This window comes from Jaculus jaculus, chromosome 6 (assembly GCF_020740685.1).
Source record: "Jaculus jaculus isolate mJacJac1 chromosome 6, mJacJac1.mat.Y.cur, whole genome shotgun sequence".
In the NCBI taxonomy this organism is placed as follows: domain Eukaryota; kingdom Metazoa; phylum Chordata; class Mammalia; order Rodentia; family Dipodidae; genus Jaculus; species Jaculus jaculus.
The window spans coordinates 65928412-65952079 of NC_059107.1; the positions used below are offsets into that span (position 1 = coordinate 65928412).

The 23668-nt window shown below is 43.4% G+C and overlaps 1 long non-coding RNA gene across 1 annotated transcript in view; it reads left to right on the forward strand.

The window, feature by feature from the left end:
• LOC123461587 overlaps nucleotides 1-11777 on the forward strand; it is a 37762-nt gene extending 25985 nt beyond the window's left edge. Inside the window, exon 3 of the long non-coding RNA XR_006637727.1 lies at nucleotides 11448-11777. This is a non-coding gene — a long non-coding RNA (uncharacterized LOC123461587). The remainder of the gene's footprint in view (nucleotides 1-11447) is intronic.
• The last annotated feature ends 11891 nt before the right edge of the window (nucleotides 11778-23668 follow it).

Here is a 23668-nt window from a genome sequence, read left to right on the forward strand (position 1 = left end):
CTTACTTTGTGGCCTTGGGCAAGAAAACTACCTTGTTTTTCTCATTTGTATCTGTAAAATGTAATAATATTACCTCTCTTGTAAAGTTGTTATGAGATATGTTTAAATGACATAGCCAAGTAAAGTGCTTGGCATCATATTTGGCACATAGAAAGTATTTCCCACTTATCTGCTGTTACCAGAATTAACAATAACTATTCTCTACTTAACAGAGATGACAGTTAAGGCTTAACCCCTAATAGCATGTGAATGATGGATCCAGGTAGTTGTATTTCAGAGCCTTTGTCTTTACCATTTAGCAAATGGAGAGGAGAGACTGGATTAGAACTGTGTCTTGTTAGTTGGAGATAAGTGCTGGTGAAGGTAGCAGGCTTGGGTTTTGACCTTCCTAATGGTTTGTGATTTAAGCATCTTCTTTGTTTTGCTTTGTTTTTTTCAAGGTAGTCTCACTCTGGCCCAGGCTGACCTAGAATTCTCTATATAGTCTCAGGGTGGCCTTGAACTCTTGGCGATCCTTCTACCTCTGCCTCCCAAGCGCTGGGATTAAAGGTGTGCACCACCTTACCCAGCTTAAGCATTTTCTTATTGTAGCATGGGCCCTACCTCGAAAAACCAAAAAGAAAAAAAAAATTATATATTTGAAAAAGGGAGAGAGAGCGAGAGTGTGCGCACGAGAGAGAGAGGCAGATAGAGAGAATGGGCACACCAGGCCCTCTAGCTGCTGCAAAGGAACTTCAGACACATATGCCTCCTTGTGCATCTGGCTAAGCCATCTTTTCAGCCTGAGAATATCTTTTTATTTTTAACATTTTATTGACAATTTCCATAAATCTTAGACAATATCCCATGATGACAATCCCCTTCCACTACCCTATCTTTTTCCTTTTCCAAGTTCCCCATCCACTGAATTACTTCTTTCTACTTACTCTCTTTTCTGTTTTGATGCCACCATTTTTCTTCTCCAATAGGTCTTGTGTAGGTAGCATCAACCACTGTAAGGTCATAAATATCAAGGCCATTTTCTGTCTGGAAGATAGTATCGTAAGCAATCCTCCACTACCTTTATCTATTATATTCATCTTCTACCTCTTCTGCAGTGGTCCCTGAGCATTGGAGGATGTGATAGACATGGCTCAGTGCTGAACACTCCATTGTCACTTCTCAGCACATTGATGAGTTTTGAGTCATCTCAGTGGTCACTGCTATCTGAAAAGAGAAGATTCTACTGTTTATATATGGAAATAGACATAAGTATTTATATTATATATCCCTTTAGCAAAACAACAGTAGTAATTTTCCCCCAAAGGCTTAGGACCTCCCAAGCAAGTCCTAGTCTTTTCATTAGGTTTACAATACTAGGCAGTAATTCTTTCCCATGGAGCAGGCCTGAAACTCAATCAGAGGGCAGTTGGTTCCTCCTGTAACAGACATGCCACCATTGCACCAGTTAGCATACTTGGCCTGATTGGCCAGCCATAAAGCTTGCAGTCCACTGCTGGTTATGACCATTAATCTGTTGATGACTTTTCTTTCTCAATAGTCTACAGAGCTATTTCTAGCACTCTGACAAATAGTCAACAAGGAGGAGGCTTTCAGCTCAGCTCTAGCTTAGACCTGCAGTCCAAGCATGTGGATGGACTCTTCTACAATAAGGTCTTACCATCTAGTTCTTATGAGCAACTAAGAGCCTTGACTAGGAACCTATAATGCTTTGGAGGACTGAGGGGCCTCCCTGGCCAACAATTTGCTGGTAGATATCCCATCCCTGGCACTGAAAGTTTTAAGTTTTATTTATTTATTTGAGAGAGTCAGAGAGAGAAGGACAGGCAGACAGAGAGAATGGGCACACCAGGGCCCCTCCCCCTCTCAATCAGTGTCTCTTTTATTTTGATGTCATCATCTTTTCCTCCTATTATGATGGTGATGTGTAGGTAGTGTCAGGCACTGTGAGGTCATGGATATCCAGGCCATTTTGTGCCTGGAGGAGCATGTTGTGAGGACCTTCCTTTGGTCCTTACATTCTTTCTGCAACCTCTTGCGGCACTGAGCACTCCTCTGTCACTTCTTCCCAGGACCATGAGGCCTTCTGAATCATCCCAAGGTCACTGCCATCTGAAAAGAGAAACTTCTCTAATGAAAAAAGTGAGAGTAGCATTAATATAGAGGTATGAACATTTAAGAGAAGTGCTTACCGGGCAGTTTGGTGAGCACAGTATATACATTTAGCCAGACAGCAATAAACATTATACCCCTAGGGCTCATGACTACCCCTGTTTTAGGTTTTCAGTATCAGGGATGTAGTCCCTCCCATGGAGCGGGCCTCCAGTCCAATTAGAGGACGGTTGGTTTACCCCATGACAGATATGCCACTATTGCACCTGTTGCCTCATTTGCCCTGGCTGGTCAAATATAAGGATTGTATATATTGAAGATACTGTTGAGTATCTTCACTGGTGATTTCTCTCTCTCCCATTGAGCTGTGTGCAGTGTGGCTTTTTCCAGCTTTCTGTCAGCTGATCTACATGGAGGAGGTTTTCAGCTCCGTTCCAGCAGAATTTCTCAGTGACCTTGTAGCCCAAGTATATGGAGTCTTCAGCAATAGGATCTTACCATCTATTCCTGGTCTCTGTCTTTTTAACATAATTATTAGCTAGTGAAAAATTGAGTTTCTGTATGGCTTATGTAGAACATCTTAAATTTTGATTAAGCCTCCTCCCATCTCCTCCACTTTAGGTCATTCTACCCCCCAGTATTCTGCTTCTCTATTTACATATCTATTATACCCTCCCCTTAAGTCCATTCTCAATCTCTCAAATAAAAAAATAGTAGAAATTATAGACTTGGAAAAAAATGTTTACATGTGTATATGCATTGGAATAAAAGTCTTAAGTAGAGATCAGGAAGCTAGAAGGGGCTATGAGGGAGGGAGAATAGGGGCTTATTAATCTAAAGTTACACGTAAAACTGAGGCAAATCAGTTTAAATAATTTGTCTACATACACAGGTAATACAGCCTACTGGGTTATACTATGTTACCTGGAGGAGTAATCTTTAGTTATTTGATGGTGCTTGTTTTTACTTTAGGATGATAGTCTTCTAGCTGGGTGTGGTGGTGCATGCCTTTAAGCCCAGCACTCAGGAGGCAGAGGTAACAGGATTGCTGTAAGTTTGAGGCTACCCTGAGAGTATGTAGTGAATTCCAGGTCAGCCTGGGCTAGAGTGAGGCTACCTTGAAAAACCAAAAAAAAAAAAAAGGCTGGAGAGATGGCTTAGCAGTTAAGGCACTTGCTTGCAAAGCCAAAGATCCTGGGTTCAAGTCCCCAGGACCCATGTAAACCAGGCGCACAAGGTGGTGTATATGTATGGAGTTCATTTGCAGTGGCCAGAGGCCCTGATGCAACTATTCTCTATCTCTGCCTCTTTCTCGCTCCTCTTTCTCAAATAAATAATTAAGGTATCTCTCCAGCCTTTTTTTTTTTTTTTAAGGTAGGGCTTAACTTTAGCCCAGGCTGACCTGGAATTCATTATGTGGTCTTAGGGTGGCCTTGAACTCCTACTTTTGCCTCCTGGGATTTACGGTGCATGCCACCATGCCTGGCTTCTTTCTATTTTTGAGAAAAGGTCTTACTATATATCTCAGGCTGATATGGAATATAGCCTAGGCTGGCTTCAGAGTCATGACCTTCCTACCCAAGGCTGATTTCTTCATAATGTTATGTTGATGGATAGCTATCATTGGCAGGGAAAGTTTTCTTTTTTCTTTCCTTTCATCTTCTTTCTATCCTCCTCCCTTTTGTTTTTATTTTTGGAGGTAGGGTTTCACTCTAGTCCTGGCTGACCTAGATGGAATTCACTAGGTAGCCTCAGGTTGGCCTCAAACTCACAGCAATCCTCCTACCTCTGCCTCCCAAGTGCTGGGATTAAAGGTGTGTGCCACCATATCCAGCTCATTTTTTTTTCAGTGTGTAAATAACCTAGGCATCACAATTCTGCTTCGGCCTCCCAAGTTCTGACATCAGAGCTCATTTGCCATGATGCCTGGCATTTTGTTTTGGGTTGAAATTTAATTGAGACCAGCAGCCTGGGGCTACACAGGATAAATCCACATGCTAATTTTAGGGACCTCTAATGACAGTCTTCCTATTTCCGAGTAATTCTGCAGTTTTCTCAGAACCTCTCAGCTTGTCTTCACTTCAGGTCAGCTTGCACCAAATCATTATCCATCTCTCACTCCCTTAAAGATGAAGCCCCACATATCTCTGTGTCATTTCTTATCTTTATTTAGGCACAAAATGGCCCTTTCCCCTATCCTTTCAGTTGCACAGAAATTGGGAGAACTTGTAGTTTCCAACTCTTTCAATTTCTAGGAGGGGAATCTGCACTTTCAGAACTCACAGAGTAGCTCACAATTTATTATGGCACTTGGCAAGCTGCGCTTACTGTATTCAGCCACTAGGTGATGAACAACTCACAGACTAAGACTGCCCAAGCCTACTGAGGTAGATCTTGTCTACCCAAAAGGCCTTCATAAGTCATCTGCTTCATGAAAAGGTTTTTATTTTATTTTTTTGAGGAGGGTTGGAAGAGGAAACATATTTATTGTTTCAATTTTCATGTTTTTTAAAAAAAATTTGTTTATTTGTTTTGTTTACTGAGGTAGGGCCTTGCTATATGCCGGGCTGACCTGGAATTTACTATGTAGTCGCAGCTGGCCCCAAACTCAAAATGAACTTCCTACCTCTGCCTCCCACATGCTGGGATTAAAGACGTGTGCCATCACGCCTAGATTAAAAATGTAGCTATTTACTTATTTCTTTTGAGGTAGGGTCTCACTTTAGCCCAAGCTGACCTGGAATTCACTATGTAGTCTCAGGGTGGCTTTGAATTTCCAGCAATCCTCCTATCTCTGTCTCCTGAGTGCTGGGATTAAAGGCATGTACCACCACACCTGGCAAAAATAGCTTTTTAAAACTTTTTAAAAAATATTTAAATAAATATTTATTTGACAGAGAAAGAGGGAGAGAGGTATATATATATAGAGAGAGAATGAATGCATGCTAGGGCCTCCAGCCACTGCAAAGGAACTCCAATTGCTTGCGACCTCTTGTGCATCTGGCTAACATGGGTCCTAGAGAATCAAACCTGGGTCCTTTGGCTTTGCAGGCAAATGCCTTAGCCTTAAGCCATCTCTCCAGCCCAGAAAATAGCTTTTTAACTAATAAGTATTTATGGGGTGCCATATGCTATTTCACTTATTTTTATTTTCTTTCTTTTTTTGTAGGGTCTTGTTCTAGAACAGGCTAACCTGGAATTCACTATGTATTTTTCGGCTAGCCTTGAACTTAAAGCCATCCTCCTATCTCTGCCTCCCGAGTGCTAGGATTAAAGGTGTGTGCCAACATGCAACCTCGAATTTATAGCAATCTTCCTACCTCTGTCTACTAAGTGCTGGGATTAAAGGTGTGTGCTACCATGCCTAGCTTAATTTTTATTTTCTTTTGTATGTGAGTGGGTGTGTAGGCTAGAGGTCAACATGGGTTTTCCTCAGTTGCTTTTCACCTTATTTTTCTATATGGTCTCTCACTGAACGTAGACTAGGTAGACAGTGAGCCCCAGGGATCCTCCTTGTCTCTACCTTCCCAACATTGTGATTGTAGGTATGCTGAGCATTTGATGTGAGTGATGGGGATCCAAACTCAGGCTGTCATGTTTGCATGGCAAACATTTTACTCACTGAGCCACCTCCCCAGCCCCATGTCATCTATCTTCCTCCCTCCCTCCCTTCCTTCTTTCTTTCTTTTTATTTTATGTATTTATATGAGAAAGAGAGAGAGAGAAAATGGGTGTGCCAGGGCCTTCAGCCACTGCAAACTCCAGATGTATATACTCCCTTGTGCATCTGGCTTATTTGGGTCTGGGGAATCAGACCTGGGTTCTTTGACTTTGCAAGCAAATGCCTTAACCATCTCTCCATCCCTTTTTTAAGGTAGGATCTTGCTCTAGCCCAGGCTGACTTGAAATTCACTATGTAGTTTCAGGGTGGCCTCAAACTCATGGAGATCTGCCTCTCAAGTGCTGGACTAAAGGTATACACCACCATAATCATATATATATTTTTTAATTTTAAATGTTTTTAAAAATTATTTTATTTAGAGAAATAACGGGCATGCCAGGGCCTTTAGCCACTGCAAATGAACTCCAGAGATATATGCCACCTTGTGCACTTGGCTTTATGAGGATACTGGGGAATCAGACCTAGGTCCTTTGGCTTTGTAGGCAAGGCCTTAACTTCTAAGCCATCTCTCTAGCCTCCTGTTATATTTCAATACATGTATACAATGCAATTTTTAAATTAGGTTAAACATTATCTCTCCCTTCTAATATCCTGTGTGGTATTCAAGTCTCCTGCTTCTAGCTTTTGAATGTACAGTATGTTATTGTAGTGGCACAGCAGAACTTCATATGCCTGATCACTTCTTTACTCCACTTTCCTCTTCCTCTCTCCAGGATGGCTCCTCTGGTAGCCACCCTTTTACTCCCAGCTTTTATGAGGTCATGTTTTTTATATTTTATGGGTTGGGGAAACCATGCAATACTTGTCTATCTGTGCTTGGCTTATATTGCCTAATATGATGATCTTCTTTTTCCGTTCATGTTACAAATGACAGAATTTTAAAAATTAATTTCAGGGCTGGAGAGATGGCTTAGCAGTTAAAGCACTTGCCAGCAAAATCAAAGGACCCAGGTTCAATTCCCTAGTCCCCACGTAAGTCAGATGCACAAGGTGGTGCATGTGTCTAGAGTTTGTTTAAAGTGGCTAGAGGTCCTGGTATGCCTGTTCCTTCTACCCCTATATTTCTCAAATAAATAAATAAATAAAGTATTTAAAATAAATAAGGGTTGAAGTGTTGGCTTAGTGGTTAAGGTGCTTGCCTGCAAATTCAAAGGATCCAGGTTCGATTCCCCAGAACCCATGTACTCATAGGTGGCACATGTGTCTGGAGTTTGTTTGTAGTGGCTGGAGGCCCCAGCACCCCATTCTCTCTCTGATAAATAAATAAACAAAAATGAATAAATAAATAATGATTTCAGTTGTATAAATATGTGTGTGTGTGTATGTACATACATGCATGTGCTATAGTATATGTGGAGGTCAGAGGACAATCTTGTATATCAATCCTTGTTTTCAACCTTATTTGAGGCAAGATCTCTTGTTGCTCTAGCTGACCTACAAACTTCTGAGGATTCTTGAGTCTCTGCCCCTCTCAGGATTATAGGTGTATGCTACCACATTTGGCATTACATGGGTTCTGGAGATCCAAATTCAGGTCATTATGGTTGCTCATCAAGTGCTTTTATACATGAAGACATCTAAGCTTAAAAAGATTTCAGTTTGGGTCTGGAGAGATGGCTTAGCAGTTAAGTGTGAAGCCTAAGGACCCTGGTTCGAGGCTTGATTCCCCAGGACTCATGTAAGCCAGATGCACAAGAGTTGTATGCATCTGTAGTTCATTTGCAGTGGCTAGAGGCCCTGGCGCACCCATTCTCTCTCTATCTGCCTCTTTCTCTCTCTGTCTGTCTGTCACTCTCAAAAATAAACAAATTTTTTTAAAAATATTTTTTATTTTTATTTATTTATTTGAGAGTGACAGGCACAGGGAGAAAGACAGATAGAGGGAGAGAGAGAGAATGGGCGTGCCAGGGCTTCCAGCCTCTGCAAACGAACTCCAGATGCGTGCGCCCCCTTGTGCATCTGGCTAACGTGGGACCTGGGGAACCAAGCCTCGAACTGGGGTCCTTAGGCTTCACAGGCAAGCGCTTAACCGCTAAGCCATCTCTCCAGCCCAACAAATTTTTTTTTAAAAAGATTTCAATCTGGGCTGAGGAAATGGCTCAACAATGAAAGGGGCTTGTTTGCAAAGCCTGCCATTCTGGGTTCAATTCCTTCGTAAAGCCAGATGCACAAAGTGGCACATACACCTGGAGTTGGCAAGACACGCTGGTGTGGCCATTCTCTCTCTCTCTCTCTCTCCCACAAGTACTATATAAAAATATTTTCAAAAATATTTATTTATATGAGAGAGAGAGAGAAAGAGTATGGGTGCACCAGGGCCTCCTGGCTTTGTAAACTCCAGACACATGTGCCACTTTGTGCATCTGGCTTTACATGGGTACTAGGGAATTGAACCCAAGCCATCAGGTTTTGCAAGCATCTTTAACTGCTGAGCAATCTGTCCAGCCCCAAAATATATATATTTTTTCTTTTTGGTTTTTGAGGTAGAGTCTCACTCTAGATCAGGCTGACCTGAAATTCACTATGTAGTCTTAGGGTAGCCTTAAACTCATGGTGATCCTCCTACCTCTGCCTCCCGAATGCTGGGGTTAAAGGCATGTGCCACCATGCCCAGCTCCAAATATATATATATAATTTTTTATTTTTATTTTTTTGGTTTTTTGAAGTAGGGTCTCACTCTAGCCCAGGCTGACCTGGAATTTACTGTGTAGTCTCAGGGTGGCCTCGAACTCATGGTGATCCTCCTGCCTCTGCCTCCCGAGTGCTGGGATTAAAGGCGTGCACCACCACGCCTGGCTTTCAAAAATATATATATTTTTAAATTATTTATTTATTTATTTGAGAGCGACAGACACAGAGAGAAAGACAGATAGAGGGAGAGAGAGAATGGGCGCGCCAAGCCACTGCAAACGAACTCCAGACGCGTGCGCCCCCTTGTGCATCTGGCTAATGTGGGACCTGGGGAACCGAGCCTCGAACCGGGGTCCTTAGGCTTCACAGGCAAGCGCTTAACCGCTAAGCCATCTCTCCAGCCCTCAAAAATATTTTTTTAAAAGATGTCATTTTAGGGCTGGAGAGATGGCTTAGTAATTAAGGCACATGCCTGTGAAGCCTAAGGACCCAGGTTTGATTCTTCAGGTCCCATGTGAGCCAGATGCACATAGTGGTACATGCATCTGGAGTTTGTTTACAGTGGCTAGAGGCTCTGGCATACCCATTCTCCTTATGTCTTTCTCTTTGTCTCAAATAAATAAATAAAAATAGCTGGGCGTGGTAGCTTACGCCTTAAAAAAAAGATGTCATTTTAGCTGAAGCCAGATGTGGTGACACACACCTTTAATCCCAGCACCTGGGAAGGCAGAGTAGGATTGCTGTGAGTTAGAGGCCACCCTGAGAATACAGAATGAATTCCAGATCAGCCTGGGCTAGAGTAAGACCCTATCTTGAACCCCCACCCCCGCAAAAAGATAACAATTTAAAAAAAAATACTTTACTTACTTATTTGAGTCAGAGAGAAAGAGGCAGATAGAGAGAGGGAATGAACATGCCATGGCCTCCAGCCACTGCAAACGAACTCCAGATACATGTGCCACCTTGTGTGCATCTGGTTTATGTGGGTACTGGAGAATGGAACCTGTGTCCTTAGGCTTCACATGTAAGTACCTTATTTGCTAAGCCATCTTGCCAGCCCAGATGTCATTTTTTTTTTTAAATGAGAGAGGGAGTTGGCACACCAGGGCAACTCCAGATGCGTGTGCTACCTAGCGCACATATGTGAACTTGCACTTGCATCACCTTGTGCATCTGGCTTATGTGGGATCTGTAGAGTCTAAGCTATCTCTCCAGCCCCAAAGATGTCATTTAAAATTTATTTATTTATTTATTTGAGACAAAGAAAGAGAGAAAGAGGCAGATATATTTACAGAGAATGTGCATGCCAGAGCCTCTAGCTACTGAAAACAAACTCCAGAAGCAAGCATTATCTCATGCATTTGGCTTTACTTGGGTACTGGGGAATTGAACCTTGGTCTTTAGGCTTTGTAGGCAAATCAAACTCCAGATGTATGTGCCACCTTGTACACATGTGCAGCCTTGCCTATGCATCACCTTGTGTGTCTGGCTTATGTGGGACCTAGGGAGTTGAACATGGGTTGAACATGGATCCTTAGGGTTCTCAGGCAAGTGCCTTAACCACTAAGCCATCTCTCCAGCCCAGTGGAATTTTTTTTTAATTTTGTTTTTGAAGTAGAGTCTTACTCTAGCCCAGGCTGGCCTGGAATTCACTATGTAGTCTCGGGGTGGCCTTTAACTCATGTCGAGCCTCTTACCTCTGCCTCCTCCTAAGTGCTGGGATTAGAGACATGCACCACTACACCCTGGTTTCCGATGTTATTTTTTTTTAACTTTTTATTTTATTTTATTTATTTATTTGAGAGCGACAGACACAGAGAGAAAGACAGATAGAAGGAGAGAGAGAGAATGGGCGTGCCAGGGCTTCCAGCCTCTGCAAACGAACTCCAGATGCGTGCGCCCCCTTGTGCATCTGGCTAACATGGGACCTGGGGAACCGAGCCTCGAACCGGGGTCCTTAGGCTTCACAGGCAAGCGCTTAACCGCTAAGCCATCTCTCCAGCCCTGATGTTATTTTTTTTAATACTAGCTCTCAGGAGGCAGAGGTAGGAGGATCACCATGAGATTGAGGCCACCCTGAGACTACATAATGAATTCCAGGTCAGTCTGGGCAAGAGTGAGAACCTATCTTGAACCCCACTGTCCAAGATGTTATTTTTAGCTGGGGGTGTTGGTGCATCCCTTTAATACTAGCACCTGGGAGGCAGAGGTAGGAGGATCACTGTGGGTTGGAGGTCAGCCTAGAGCTACAGAGTAAGTTCCAGGTCAGCCTGAGCTAGGGTAAGACTCTGCCTTGGGGATAAAAAAAAGATGTCAGTTGGGCGTGGTGGTGCACACCTTAATCCCAGCACTTGAGAGGCAGAAGTAGGAGGATCCCCTTGAGTTTGGGGGCACCCTGAGACTACATACTGAATTCCAGGTAAACCTGAACTAGAGTGAGACCATATCTCAAAAAACAAAATCAAAAAAACAAAAAACAGATGTCAGGTTCATTGGCAGAATAGTATTTATAGTATGTCTTACATTGCCCCACTGTTGCAGTCAGGTTCACACTGCTGGCAGAAACCACCTGTCCAAGAGCAGCTTTTGGGGAAAAGGGATTTATTTTGGCTTATAGACTCAAGGTGAAGCTCCACAATGGCAGGGGGAAATGATGGCATGAGCAGAGGGTGGACATCACCCCCTGGCCAATATCAGGTGGACACTAGCAACAGGAGAGTGTGCCAAACACTGGCAAGGGGAAACTGGCTGTAACACCCATAGGCTCACCCCCAACAACACACTGCCTCCTAGAGGTGTTAATTCTCAAATTTCCATCAGCTGGGAATCTAGCATTCAGAACATCTGAGTTTATAGGGGACACCTGAATCAAACCACCATACCCACCTTCCTTCCTTCCCTCTTCTCTTTTTTTTTCTTCAGAGCTGGGCATGGAACCCAGGTCCTCATGAATGCTAGGTAAGCCCTCTTACCACTGACCCATATCCCCAGCCTATGTTTTCTTTCTTTCATTTTAAATTAGGTGGAGTGACCACTGTGGAGGGGAGAGGTGCATGCTCGAGTGAGAACTGGCAAGGCAGAGCTGCTATGTTCCCTTATCGCCGAAGGTGGACTGGAGGACATGAAGAATAAGATGGCTGAGAATGTGCTGTCCTCCATGTGGAACTTCCTCATCTAGGTGGCTCTGCTGAGAATTACTTCATTTATTTTGAAGAAATTGGACTGTATATGAAGATGTGGAGTCACATGGAAATACATGACATGAAGAAACTGGCTACAGTTTCCTATCTGTAAATGAATTGGCTCAGAAAGCTATGAGAACTGCTCAGACAAAAACTTCCACTTGCAACAAGCTGGTCTGTGGTAACTGACCTTCATAACCAAAAATAGAAATGATTTGGGAAAGCTGGGCATGGTGGTGCACACCTTTAATCCCAGCACAAGGAGGATCATTGAGGTTAAGGCCACCACCATGAGACTACATAGTGAGTGCCAAGTCAGCCTGAGCTAGAGTGAGACCCTACTTCAGAAAACAAATAAGGTCACCAGAAATGATTTGGGAAGTACTAGCAGATGTCTTAGTTGGGCATGGTGGCCCACATCTTTAATTCAGGAGCATCACTGTAAGTTTGAGGCCACCTGAGAGCATATAGTGAATTCTAGGTCAGCCTGGGCTACACTGAGACCCTACCTTGAAAAACAAACAACAATAACAAAAAAAAGGTGCCATATTGAGATTTTATTTATTTATTTTTGGTTTTTTGAGGTAGGGTTTTACTGTAGTCCAGGCTGTCCTGGAATACACTATGTAGACTCATTTGAACTCACCACAGTCCTCCTACTTCTGCCTCCAGAGTGCTTTAAAGGAGTGTGCCACCATGCCCAGCAGAAATTTTATTTATTTTTAACTGAGAACTTTAATATAGGAACGTATTGAAAATTGGTCATTCCCTTCTTCCCTGTCCCATTTCACCAAGGACCTTCAGTGTAGTTATTGGTGATGATTGTGTAGGCATAAATGCACTAGTCAATCTGTGTGGTACTGGGGAGGGATGCCTCACATTACATCTTCTTGCCCTGTGCCTCTTACATTCTTTCTGCCCCGACTTCTGCAATGTTCCCTAAGCCTTGGAGGTCATATTAATCTCCTTTAGTGTTGAGTTCTCAGTAGCTGATTTTTGTTTGTTTGTTTGTTTGTTTTGTTTTTGTTTTTTCAAGGTAGGGTCTCATTCTGGTCCAGGCTGACCTGGAGTTAAATATGTAGTCTCGGGGGGCCTTGAACTCATGGCTGTTCTCCTACTTCTGTCTTCTGAGTGCTGGGATTAAAGGCCTGTGCCACCATGCGTGGCTTAAAGTGATATCTTTTTAAAATAAATATTTATTATCTGGATGTCCTGATGTACACCTTTAATCAAAACAACAACAAAAACCCAATATGAAAAAAAACAGAAATATTTATTTATTTATTTATTTGCTTTTTTGAGGCAGGATCTCACTCTTGCTCAGACTGACCTGGAATTCACTATGTAGTCTCAGGGTGACCTCAAACTCATGGCGATCCTCCTACCTCTGCCCCCTGAGTGCTGGGATTAAAGGTGTGTGTCACCATGCCTGGCTCCAGAAATGTTTGTTAGCCAGCCATGGTGGTGTACACCTTTAATCCCAGCACTCAGAAGTCTGAGGTAGGAGGATTGCTGTGATTTCAAGGACATCCTGTAGCAATAGAGATCCAGGTCATCTTAGGCTATAGTGAGGCCTCACCTTGAAAAAAAAGAATTTGTTAACTTATTTTTATTTATTTATTTGAGAGAGAGAGGCAAATAGAAAGAGAGAATGGACATTCCAGTGCCTCCAGTCACTGCCAACGAACTCCAGACGCATGTACCACCCTGTGCATCTGGCTTACGTGGTCCTGGGGAATCAAACCTGGGTCCTTTGGGTTTGCAGGCAAGTGCCTAAACTGCTAAGCCATCTCTCCTGCTCAATAATTTATTAATTTATTAGAGAGAGTGAGTATGGATATGCCAGAGCCTCTTGCTGCTGCAAAGGAACTCTAGTCACATGTGCAACTTTAAGCATCTGGCTTTACATAAGTACTGAGGAATTGAACCTAGGTCATTCATTAGGCTTTGTAAGCAAGTGCCTTTAACTGTTGACATCTCTCCAGCCCTCATTTTATTTTATTTTATTTCTTTTTTGAGGTAGGGTCTCACTCTAGCCCAAGCTGACCTGAAATTCACTATGTAATCTCAAGGTGACCTTGAACTCATTGCAATCCTCCTACCTCTGCCTCCCAAGTGCTGGGATTAAAGGTGCGCACCACCACACTCAGTGATTTTTGTTTTTTTGAGGTCAAATCTTGTTGTACCCTAGGCTGACCTGGAATTCATTATGTAGTCTCAGGCTTGCCTCAAACTCACAGCAATTCTCCTACGTCAGCCTCCTGAGTGCTGGGATTAAAGGCATGTGCCACAGGTGGGAGAGATGGCTTAGCAGTTAAGGCACTTGCCTGTAAAGCCAAAGGACACAGGTTCGATTCCCTAGGACAGATGTAAACCAGATATACAAGGTGGTGCATGCGACTGGAATTCACTTGCTATGGCTGGTGGCCCTGGTGCACCTATTATATCTTTTTGCAAGCAGAGAGAGGGAAAGATAGAGAGAGGAGGAATGGGCACACCAGGGCCTCTTGCCACTGCAGATGAATTCCAGATGTAATCACCACATTGTGTGTCTGGATTTATGTGGGTACTGGGGAATGGAGCCTGGGTCATGAGGCTTTGCAAGCAAGTACCTTTTAACTGCTGAGTCATCTCTCCAGCCTGATGTGTTTTTTTTTTTTAAATATCTTAGTTTTATTTACTTATTTGACAGAAAAAGAGGGAGAGAGAGAATGGGTGTACAAGGGCCTCTAGGCACTGCAAATGAATTCCAGACACTTGTACCTCCTTGTGCATCTTTCTAAAGTGGTTCCTGGGGATCGAACCTGGGTCCTTTGGCCTTGCAGGCAAACGCCTTAGCCGCTAAGCCATCCTTCTAGCCTCTGATGTGATTTTTAAAATATTTTTACTTGTGTGTGTGTGTATGTTTGTGTGAAAAAGAGAAAGAGCAAGTGAGAATGGGATGATGCATGCCTTTAATCCCAGTACTTGGGAGGCAGAGGTAAGAGTATCACCACAAGTTCAAGACCACCCTGAGACTACATAGTAAATTCCAAGTCAGCCTGGGCTAGAGCAAAACCCTAACCCAAAAAAACCAAAACAAGAAAGAAAAAGGATGAATGCACCAGGGCATCTTACTGTTGCACATGAACCGCACATGTATGCATCTGGCTTTTTGTGGGTACTAGGAAGTCAAACCCAAACTAGTAGGCTTTGCAAGTAAGCACCTTATCCTATTCACTGAGCCACCTCTCCAGACTCCCTTCCTGTGATATCTATTTGTGTGTGTGTGTGTGTTTCAAGGTAGGGTCTCACTCTAGCACAGGCTGATCTGGAATTCACTATGTATTCTCAGGGTGGCCTTGAACTCACAGAGATCCTCCTACGTCTGCCTCCTGAGTGCTGGGATTAAAGATGTTGCCTCACCATGGCCGTCTAATAAATAAATATTTCTGGGTTTTGTTTTTTTTTTTTTTTCAAGGTAGAGTCTCACTGGAGCCCACGACTGAGCTAGAATTCAGTGTGTAGTCTTAGGGTGGACTAAAACTCAGAGTGATCCTCCTACCTCTGCCTTCTGAGTGCTGGGATTAAAGGCATGTGCCACCACACCAGTTTATCCCAGGGCCTCTTGACACTGCAAATGAATTCACATCTAGCTTTATTTATTTAGGCTTTTTTGAGGTAGAGTCTTACTCTAGTCCAGACTGCCCTGAAATTCACTAGGTAGTCTCAGGGTAGCCTCGAACTCATGGTGATCCTCCTACCTCTGCCTCCCAAATGCATGTTCCACCATCCAACTTTATGTGGGTGACTTGGGCATTGAATCCCAGGCTGGCCAACTTTGCAATCAAGCACTAACTTCTAAGGCATCTCCCCAGTCCCAGACTTGGACTTCTTTAGGTGGTGACAATAGGATGGTCATAAACTTAAAGGGACAGACAGTGAGACAGACCTAAAATTTGGAAGGTGAGAGTATGTAGGGACAGAGAGGATAAGCTGGGGGAGTGGGGGAGCTTGCCAGTTTTTTCTGAAGTGGGAAGGACACAGAAAGAAAAAGTTCCATCTCTTTGTCACTGTCCCCAATTCCTCTCCCTACACATGTGTGATTTGCTCAGTCTGCTTTCAAGCCTGAGCATAGTAAACTGTCAAAGCCTCCCTGTGTATTTCTTCTGTGCAGCTGTGGCTGTCAGAGTTGCTAGAGTAGACAGTGAATTGCTAGCCAGGCATGGTGATGCACACCTGTAATCTCAGCACTTGGAAAGTGGAGGCAGGAGGATCAGGAGTTCAAAGTCTTCTACAGCTATATACATAGTGAATTCAAGGCCATCGTGGGCTAAATTTAAAAAAATAGCCAGGAGTGGTAGAACATGCCTTTTTTTCTAGTACTTGAGAGGCAGAGGTAGGAGGACCACCATGAGTTTGAGGCCATCCTGGGACGAGAGTGAATTGCAGGTCAGCCTGGGCTAGAGTGAGACCCTACCTCAAAAAACCAAAATATTAAAAAAATTCAACATTTTTATTTATTTGAGACAGTGAGAAAGATGGAGATAGAAAGTAAGAGGATGGATGCATTAGGGCTGCTAGCTGATGCAAACGAACTCCAGATGCATGTGCCACCTTGTGCATCTGGCTTATGTGGTTCTGGGGAATCAAACCAGGATCTTTGGCTTGTACTTTCCTATGTCAGCTTGCCAAGTGTGGAGATCACTGCCCAACTTTTTTGGCCTGTATATGTGATATGTGCATATGTGTGAGGCCAGAGGTCAACATCAGGTATCACCTTCTATTTCTACTATTATAGTTGAGACAAGGTCTCTCAGTGAATCCAGAGCTCACAGATTTGGCTGGGAAGTTCTTCTGGGTCTGCCTTCCCATCGCTGGAGTTACAAGCATGCTCCACTATGCTTGGCATTTATATGGGTGCTGGGGATTTGAACTCAGGTCCTCATACTTGTGTGATCAGCATTTCGCTCACTGAGCCATCTTCTTCAGCCCCTAATTATTTTTCAACTTCATTTATGAGTGATTTCTTACGTGGTTTTAATATTCTTGACTCCTAGACTCTACAGAATGTAAGCAGCTTTCCAATGTCTTGAGTCTGTGGTGATACAGATAAGGAGTCCAGTGGTGACTGTGCCCTTAATGTTCAGCTTGAGAACATAACACAATATATTTAGTTGTGTTTTCCTGGTTACTGTGCTGCCCAGGCTTCACACAACAGCTGATTTACCGTCAATGAGTCCCTACCACAACACATTGCACCTAGCACCTCATGCAGTAACATACAAGCTTGTATTTGTAAGTACTAACTTGTTTTCGTTAAAAGTTGGTAAATTTTCTCCCCCCCCCCATGTTTTTCTTTCCTTTCTTTATTTTTTTTTTTGGGGGGGGTTTCACTCTAGTCCAGGCTGACTTAGATATTACTCTGTAGCTCCAGCCTAGTCTTGAACTCACAGCAATCCTCCTACCTCTGCCTCCTAAAGTTTCTTTTTTTCTAACAAATATTTTAATTGCAAAGAGAGAGAAAGAGAGAATGGGGGAGAGAGAGAATATGAATATGGGTGTGCCAGGCTCTCTTGCCACTGCAAAGAAACTTCATGTGCATGTGCCACTTTGTGTATATGGCTTTACATGGATACTGAGGAACTGAACTTGAGTGCTAGGCTTTGCACACAAATGCTTTTAATTACTGAGCAATATTCCTAGCCTGTAAAGTTTGTGAATTTTTTATTTATGTAGAATTTCACCATCATAGGCTATAATGTATATCTTGCTGAGCAAGTGTGGTGACCCCAGTTCTGATCCCCAGAATCCATATAAAGTCAGACTTGGCTTTTGTCTATAACTTTGATGGGAGATGGACACAGGACAATTCTAGGAAGCTCATGGTCAGCTAGACTGGTGTGCACAGTGAACAACAAGTGACCTTGCCTCAAACAAGAAAAGATGAGGACTGACACATAAGGTTGTCCCGTGATCAGTAATCCTGTAGGGTACTTGAGTCCTTTTAACTTAAAAACAAGTATTGCAAATACTGCTGGCCTAGGTTCAGTTTCCCAATAACCATGTAAATATTGTCTGGCATTTATTTCCAGTAGCAAGAGACTTTGATGTGCATGTGTACATGCACATGCACACACATGTACCATGTACAAAAAAATAAATAAATTTAGGCGCTGAAGAGTTGGCTCAGTGGTTAAGGCACTTGCCTGCAAAGCCTAATGACCTGGGTTTGATTCCCCAGTACTCACATAAAACCAGATCCAAGTGGCACATGCAGTGGCAGGAGGCCCTGGTGCACCCATTCTCTCTCTTTCTCTCTCAAATAAATAAATTGTTTAAATAAAAAAATTAAAAATTACAGGAAGACCTCAAATTAGTAAAAGAAACTTTAAAACACTAAATAAATTTTTAAAAAATTTAAAAAGAAAAAAACGGGGGGCTGAAGACATGGCTCATCAGTTAAAGGCACATGCTTGCGAAGGCTACCTGTCTGAGTTCTATTACCCAGTGCCCTCATCAAGCCAGATGCACAAAGTGGCACATGCATCTGGAGTTCATTTGCAAGAAGCCTGATGCAACTATTCTCTCTCTCAACTTCTCATGCCCTTCTGTCTTTTCTCAAATAATTTTTTTTGTTTTGTTTTTTGAAGTAGGGTCTCACTCTACCTCAGGCTGACCTGGAATTCACTATGTAGTCCAGGGTGGCCTTGAACTCATGGTGATCCTCCTCCTTCTGCCTCCCAAGTGCTGGGATTAAAGGCATGTGCCACCATGCCCGGCTCAAGAGCTTTTTCTAGCTTCCTTATTTTACCGATGGGGAAACTGAAACCAAGCTCAAAGAGGTGAAGTAAACTGCCTACAGTCACACAGCTGGCTACAAATGAACCTCAACCAAATAACCAGGCTTCTCTGATAGCTATGTCTAGTTTTTGGTGTTTGTATGTAAGTGTATGATATGGGCATATCACAGTGTGTGTGTGTATGTGTGTGTGCGCATGCGCATGTGTATGTGTATGGGTCAGCTCATGGCTTTTTGGATGTTAGTCCTTGCTTGCCATCTCATTTGAGTGTGGGTTTCTTGTTTACTGCTTTGCTTGCCAGGTATCTTGTCTGAGAACTGGGAAATTCTCCCTCCTTTCTCCACCTCCCATCTCACAGTATATGAGCTGGTACTACAGAAGACCATCACAGCTTCCAAGGATTTGAACTCAGGCACTTAGTCAGGCTTTCATAGCGATGCTTTAAAAAAATTTTTTTTTAAATTTATTTGAGAGAGAGAGAATGGGCACGCCAGAACCTCCAGTCACTGCAAATGAACTCCAGATGCATGTGCCCCCTTGTGCATCTGGTTTATGTGGGTCCTAGAGAATCGAACTGGGATCCTTTGGCTTTGCAGGCAAATGTCTTAATTGCTAAGCTGTCTCTCTAGCCACCCCCCTTATTTATTTATTTTTTTTGGTTTTTCAAAGTAGGGTCTCACTGTGGCCCAGACTGACCTGGAATTTACTATGTAATCTCAGGGTGGCCTCAAACTCATGGTGAACCTTCTACCTCTGCCTCCCAAGTGCTGGGATTAAAGGCATGCGCCATGCCCTGCTGCAATTGCTTTTTTTACTGAGCCATCTTCCTAGCCCTGATAAGTATACTTTTGTTATATTGTTATTGCTTCTATGAGAGGGCTTTGTGAATAAACTAGAAATGTTTTATTGAGAAGGAATTTTGCCAAGGGTCTGTGGGAGATTAAACAGGAAGAAGAGGTGATAAAATTCATTACAACTAAAATGAAGCCCATTTGAAGATTCAAGGAATTCACAGGTCCTCTGGCATCCCAGTTATTGGAGCTACCACATAACTCTTAAACTCAATAAAACTAGAATTGCTTAAACCCTCGGAGAATTAGATGTTTAGTCATCAGGAGTGGGATATGTGGTCATGCCCTGTTGTAAATATTGGAAACCATATAATTGCATCTAAAGCTTGGAGACAGACATCATAACCCTTGTCTTATCAGTGGTCTGGTTTCTGTTTTGAGTTCCAGCCTGGACTCTTTTCTGATGGAAACCACCTGTTTCTGACTATGTTGACCTTTGGATTTCCCCAGTCCCACAGTCCTTTCAGTTTTGAAATGAAACTCACTACAGAGGCAAGGTTCCAAGAAGACTTTGACAGCTCATACCAGTTTGTTTTTCCTCCAGGCTGGCTGGCGTGTGACTGTGAGGTGCAAGGCAGAGCAGGTTGTGGTGGGGACTCATTGACAGTGGATCAGCTGCTGTGTGTGGCCTGCTGTTGCATGTGCCTTCTCATTGCTGACACAAAGCACCCAACCAAAAGCAGCTGGTGGGAGGAAAGTTTCGTTCTGGCTTACAGTCTGAGAGACAGAGTGAGAATGGGCACGCCAGGGCCTCTAGCCACTAGAAATGAACTCCAGATGCATGTGCCACCATGTGCATCTGTCTTACGTGGGACCTGGAGAATCAAACCTGGGTTCTGTGGCTTTGCAAGCAAGTGCCTTAACTGCTAAGCCATCTCTCCAGCTCTTTTCTTTTACAGTCTTTTTAAAAAAAATAATTTATTTTTTTATTAACAACTTCCATGATTGTAAACAATATCCCATGATAATATCCTCCCTCCCTCTACTTTCCCCTTTGAAACTCTACTCCCCATCATATCCTTCCTCCTCTCAATCAGTCTCTCTTTTATTTTGATGTCATGATCTTTTCTTCCTATGATGATGGTCTTGTGTAGGTAGTGTCAGGCACTGTGAGGTCATGGATATCCAGGCCATTTTGTGTCTGGGGGAGCACATTATAAGGAGTCCTACCCTTCCTTTGGCTCTTAGATTCTTTCCGCCACCTCTTCCACAATGGACCCTGAGCCTTGGAAGGTGTGATTGAGATATTTCAGTGCTGAGCACTCCTTTGTCACTTCTCAGCACCATGATACCTTCTGAGTCATACCTAGGTCACTGCCATCTGAAAAGAGAAGCTTCTCTACAAAAAGTGTGAGTAGCATTAATATATGGGTATGAACATTAAGAGAAGTGCTTACTGGGCAGTTTGATGAGCACAGCATATACATTTAGCCAGACACCAGCAGATGTTACACCCCTAGGGCTCATGACTACCCCTGTTGTAGGTTTTCAGTGTCAGGGATGTATTCCCTCCCATGGAGTGGGCCTCCAGTCCAATTAGAGGACTATTTTCCCCAATAATAGATGTGCCACTATTGCACCCATTGGCTCATTTGGCCTGGCTGGCCAAATATAAGGCTTGTAGTGTCCACTGTTGACTATCATCACCACTGGTGATTTCTCTCTCTCCCATTAAGCTGCGTGCAATGTGGCTTTTTCTAGCTATCTGTCAGCTGGTCTACATGGAGGAGGTTATCAGCTCAGTTCCAGCAGGATTTCTCGGTGACCTTGCAGCCCAAGTATGTGAGTCTTCAGCAATAGGGTCTTATCATCTTTTCCTGGTGGGAAACTAAGGGCCTCAGCAATGGCCAAGTCTTTTTTTGTTTTTAAACGTTTTATTTTATTTGTTTGAGATAGAGATAGAGGGAGAGAGAGAAAGAGGCAAGTAGAGCGAGAATAGGCGTGTCAGGGTCTTCAATGACTGCCAACGAACTCCAGATGCATGAACCACTTTGTGCATCTGGCTAGCCTGGGTCCTGGGGAATTAAACCTGGGTCTTTTGGCCTTTCAGGCAAGTGCCTTAATTGCTAAGCCACCTCTCTAGCCCTGGCTTATAGTCTTGAAGGGAAGCTTCATGGTGGCAGGGGAAAGTATGGAATGAGTAGAGGGTAGCATCACCTCTGCCACAGCAGATGGGAAACAGCAGCAAGAGAGTGAACTGAACTCTAGCAAGGGGAAGCTGGCTATAATGTCCCCAAGCCTGCCACCAACTCACCTCCTCCATCAAGCCTCCACCTCCTAAACTGCCATCAGCTGGGGAGCAAGCATTCAAAACACACGAGTTTATGGAGGACAACTGATTCAAACTACCACACCTGCATAATATGTTAGCCAGGAAAACACAACTAAATACATTGTGTTTTATGCTTGAAAGCTATATGTTAAGAGAACAGTCACCAGATCTCTGTGTGCTTTCTGCCTTTTTTCTCTTTCCTGAAATACATATTTTTTTTCTTTTTCCAGTTTGAGGAATGGTCTCACTCTAGCCTAGATTGACCTGGAAATTACTATGTAGTCCTAGCTAGCCTCAAACTCACAATATTCCTACCCAGCTTGTTGAGTGCTGGAACATGGGCCACCGTGTTGTGGTGAGACAGGTGCTTTTTGCATAGCACCTATCATTAGTTGATATTTTTCTGGTTTATTTGCATATTTGTTTATAGTCTCTAATTAGAATTTGGCACCACCTAACTTGCTGTCTTGAGTATCTGAAACCTATTCTTTTTGTTTGTGTTTTCAAGGTAGGGTCTCGCTGTAGTCCAGGCTGACCTGGAACTCACTATATAGTCTCAGAGTGGCCTCAAACTCATGGAGATCCTCCCACCTCTGCCTCACAAGTGCTGGGATTAAAAGCATGAATCACCACACCCTACTGAAACCTATTCTTAAAACCAAGGAAGCTCAACAGGGAACTGTCCTTGAAGGTTGAAGGGCAAATGTGCCTTGAGGATGGTGGTGAAGGATGAGAGTGGGAAGACAGATGAAGACAGAGTACTTGAGTAGAGTAAAATGGTAAGCAAAGTGGGAAACTCAGGTCTGAGGGGGAAGGTGAGGTAAGGCTGAAGCTGGAAGCTGAGTCATTGGGTCAGAAACCTGGAGAATAAGAACCAGCAGGGCAGGTCATTCAGGACTGGGGGACATAGACCACTGGAGTCATCTTTTAGCTTTTTTGTTTGTTTTGTTTTTCAAGGTATGGTTTCACTCTAGCTCAGGCTGATCTGGGATTTACTAGGTAATCTCTGGATGGCCTTGAACTCATAGTGATCCTCCTACCTCTGCCTTGCCTCCCAAGTCCTTTTTTTTTTTTTTTGCATTTTTGCCTTTTAAATCTGGAATCAGATTTTGGAGCTAGAAAGGATCAGGTAGTTGACAGGCAAGGTCTCATGTGAGATTGCTCACCTATTACCACTTTTGTATTTCAAGTGTTACTATAAAGCCAAACCCTAGGAAATCTACCTTTTCTTCTCCCTCCCCAGTCTCTCCTTCCAATGCCTGAAGCAGTCCTGGAGCTCCTTCAGTTTGGGTACAAGATACCTTCTGCCTCTAGACTGGGCTTCAGAGTTCAGCACTGAGTGGACCCTGAGGCTGGAATCTCTCAGAATTTTGAGGAGGGACATGAGAATATCAACTGTAGGGTGTTACTCTATCGATGACACATAGGAAGAAGTAATGGATAAGGCTAGGCATGACAGCACATGCCTGCAATCCTAGCATTAGGAAGGCTGAGACAGGAGGGTCATGACTTCTAGGCTAGCCTGGGATACATATGAGACTCTGTATCAAAGTAGTGGAGTACTGGCTGTGTTCAATGAGGTTATCCAAGGCTATGACAGTAGGCTTCAGGGTTTCTGACCTGGAATGAGCCCTTGAGTTTATGTAAGGTTAAAAGCTCCAGTGTGGGGCTGGAGAGATTGCTCGGTGGTCAAGGTGCTTGCCTCCAAAGCCTAAGGACCAAGGTTCGATTTCCCAGTACTCACATAAGCCAGATGCACAATGTGGTGTATGCTTCTGGAGTTAATTTGCAGTGGCTAGAGACCCTGGCATGCCCATTCTCTATATCTACTGCTTTCTCTCTCAAATAAGAAAAGAAATAAAATAATAGTTCTGATGTGCCAGATACAGTAGAGAATAGTAAATAGTGCTGTTATTAGCTCTTGGTTGTGGTCTGTGTGTTCTAGAGAGCTTCTGCAGGCTAAGGAGGAGTCATGAAGGTAGAAGTAGTACCTCCTGAGCAAGGTGTGTGTTCTAGAAGGCAGGAGGACAACTGTTTGTGTAGACTTCTAGGCAGGTCATGTGGCCTATTTGAAAACCTATACTCTGTTGGGAAAACTAGGCAAAGAAAGACTTCCCTGGTGACCATTGTTTGTGATCTCCCTAGTGGTGGTCCTT